We start from the raw sequence: 3,365 nt of genomic DNA, 5'->3' as shown, positions 1-3,365 counted from the left end.
CTGTGCTTCTGTGTTTTCTGTTTGTTTGTATTCTGAGAACAATTAGATTTTGATACACAGCACAAGTTCCCTAGTACTGCAGTAAATGCAAATAATTATCTGTTCTCATTTAGAGTCTGTGGGCACYATGAGCAGCCAATAAACAAAGGGATGACACAGATCCTTAACTGATGCTGTATGGATCCTAAATAGAGAACTGAGTAGGGGAACAGTAAGTTAAGAAGTAGATTCCAGGAGTCACCATGCGTTTAGCTCCTTTCACCTTTTCTGAATATGCAAGTTAATTCTTTACATTACTTTCCCACTCCCTGGTTTGTTCCTACAACCTGCTGCTTGCCTGCAGAGTAAAGGCAACAACTAATCCCTAGCTCCTTTCCCCTGCATGAAATAAACACTCTGAGTAGCACGTGTGCTTTGGGGAGCGGGCACATCTCCTCTCTTCTACCTCCTTTTTTTCACTTCTAAATCAAACTGACAATTTCTTAGAGCAGTTGTCTGTATGATGCACCAAGCACAGAGTGTCTATAGCACAGCCGTACATTTGACAGGCCATTGGTGCGGACTGTACTAGGCAGARTTTCTTTATGATTAATTACCTACAGGAAGCCAGTCACCAACAGTTTTCTGATAGATAGCGCCTTTGCTGAGCCAGGTGTTGGGTGATGACAGGTACCAAAAGCATGGAAGAGGTGGGTGGAAACCACAGCCAGGGACAGTGGAAGGGAGACCAAGCATTTGGATGATGCAAGACTGAATRTCTCACTGCTCTAACAGCTACAGCCCAAGCACCAAGCAGTGCCAGAGGGCACCTTAGTGCTGCTCTTCTGATCCAAACCTCAGCTTCCACAAAGAGACTGTTTGATAGCAAATAATTTCAGCTGTCTCTCTCCTTTAGTCACCCCTGCTCTGTGGGGCCTCTGTAGAGCCCTATAAGGAAGCCCACAGCTCCAGGCTGAGGTCAGTTCTTTTGCCAAGATCACTGGAGATCACATGTAAGCCGGTGCCAAAACTGCTGTGTGCCTCCAGCACTGGCAAGTCCACCAGTACAAATGAATTGCAGGGAATGAACATTATGAGGCACATTTATGGAGAGCCATGGGAGGGACAAAGAGAGAGGGAGAAACACAGCAAAGAATGAACAGAAAAAGAAAGGGACACAGCAGACACAAAATGGACCTATGCATAAATTAGAAAGGCAAACTGGTGATACCTTTTGTCAAATATTCATTGAAGGATGGTTTGCACAATTGCAGCCAGAAGCAACATTAACAGCCAGCACTGAAACACTGCTGGCAAGCTGCCTTCCTCTTCTAAAAGCCACCCATCCCTAGCACTGCAAAAGTATCAGTAGAGCCATCAGTATATATGATGCTGAAAATTAATCCAGGCAAGTTTTCCCTGCAAACTGCTTCCATTATATGCAGACAGAGAAACTACACTGTATGTCACCTATGCATTGAAGACAAAATGTGCAATCCTGTTATTTGGTGTCTGGTCTCTCCCCTCGGCTCTGTARAATGTGGGACTGGACTGCACCTTTGCCTTCAGTGGCTTGAAGAAGATAAGCAGTAAATAATTTATTTGGAGGCCTTTTCTGGCACAGACCGATGTGTATAGACACAGAAAGGAAACATCACTTGTTGAAAGGTCAGCAGATACTGGTTATGAGCARGGGAATGTTCTCACAGGAAACACTGAAGACTGTGCAGAAGTAAACATACCTCCAGTGTGGAGTGGCGTGGTGATGCAGCTGAGTCCCTCTCTGGGGAGTAGCTTCCCAGGGATGATGCACAAGGCCCTTGGGGTATTTACACAGCCTGTTTTCTAAAGACCAGCTGCCACTCAGCACAGTTTATCTTCTTTTCCTGATTATTCAATCTGTGTTTTCTTTGCTCCTTCTGGCTGCCTCTTGCTCCAGTTCCTGGAACTGTGAGCAGCTGAGGCCTCAGTAGCACCTGTGTGTGTGCCAGGCACAGCAGCTGCYGCATCCCTGGATGCTGAGTGCAGTCTGTCCACCACACACATTTCCACACTACTGGGGCAACAGGCTGCTTGTAGTTTCTTCCCATGCAGATTTGTTTCTAACTCCAGAAACATTGTGCTTTCCTGCAGTGTGCAAACTCTCAGCTTCTGATATTGTCTGTATTTTGTGTTTCTTTCAATGAGGAGGGTTCTCCAAAAAGACTCATCCTCTTGTTGCTACCAAAATTAGGAGAGGAGAGAGATTCCCAGCTTGTGAAAAGTCTGGCTGAATTCTATTAGAGGCATAGATAATGTAACAAGTGAGGATCTCACTGGATCTCTGCATTTGGGTCTCTCAAATGCTCCAAATTCCAAGAAACTTTAAACAAAGAGCATTTGAAAAACACGGTTCTGGTGCTCCTACACAGGCTCAGAGCCCGTCTTCTTCTGGCAAAGGCTTGAGTGTCCATGTCTGATAGCTCTCCCTGCAGGGACACAAATGTCTAAGCTTAGAAATTTGTTGCAGTCTCCACTTTGGGCTGGAGGAGCCGTGACATGCACAGYATTTTCAAACACACAGAGATTAAGGAGGAGGCCAAGTTGAACAGCTGACATCTCTTCATACTTCTTAGCTAGRATTTTGCTTATTTCTTGCAACAGCAGGGTTCAGAGGGATGCACTTTTCTCCGTGGAACAAAGAGGGCACTGTGTACCAAGCTTTTGCTGTACAAAATCAGTTCAGTGAAATTCCCTTTTGCTGCTTGCCTGCTCCTGGCTGCTCACAGGCCTGCTGTCTCCTCTACCTCCACTATTTTTTTGATTCAACAACTGTAACAATAAAAGACATCAACACATTGTCCGTAGAACACAATTCACATCTGTTTCCCAACACAGCACCTGAGAGAGATATTTTTTCACCCACTCTGGGTCTTTTCTAGTCATAAATTGCAAACAAAAAATCCTTATAAAATATTATTTTAAAAGGAACTTTTAAAAGCACTTACTAAACAAATAAACAAACAAAAGCTTCCCTTGCTACCTTCAGGTTCTATTAGCATTAAATTTTCTGCTTAAAAACAGTGGTGGGGAAATCATAATGTTACTTACTATTCATGAGTTGTTCAGAGCACCCAAAGAGGTATTGTTTAAACTAAAAAAAAAGAGATTTCTTGCATGCTGCCTTCTCCCAAACCAATTTTCATAGGGTAGGAATGACTGATGTTCTTACTACTGAGGGAGCCGGGGACTGTGAAGCCTGTGAATATTTACCTGGTAGGATTTCTACAGCATACAACGGAGCTACTCACCAGCCAAGGTCACTTCTGRCTTAAGCAATCAGTTCAATGGACTTTAGTATTGTTATATAATTGTAACCAGAAATCCTCTGGGAGTTTGAACCATGC

General features: G+C 43.9%; 1 long non-coding RNA gene across 1 annotated transcript in view; it reads right to left on the bottom strand.

The window, feature by feature from the left end:
• LOC130588803 (uncharacterized) overlaps positions 1-3,123 on the bottom strand; it is a 41,457-nt gene extending 38,334 nt beyond the window's left edge. Inside the window, exon 1 of the long non-coding RNA XR_008967029.1 lies at positions 3,070-3,123. This is a non-coding gene — a long non-coding RNA (uncharacterized LOC130588803). The remainder of the gene's footprint in view (positions 1-3,069) is intronic.
• Between the last annotated feature and the right edge of the window lie 242 nt (positions 3,124-3,365).

The sequence above is a fragment of the Malurus melanocephalus genome, unplaced genomic scaffold, assembly GCF_030028575.1.
Source record: "Malurus melanocephalus ecotype Western Australia unplaced genomic scaffold, MMel_1.1 scaffold_19, whole genome shotgun sequence".
Taxonomy (NCBI): Eukaryota; Metazoa; Chordata; class Aves; order Passeriformes; family Maluridae; genus Malurus; species Malurus melanocephalus.
Note: the sequence above shows the minus strand (reverse complement) of the source record. Positions and strands in the feature narration are given on the sequence as shown.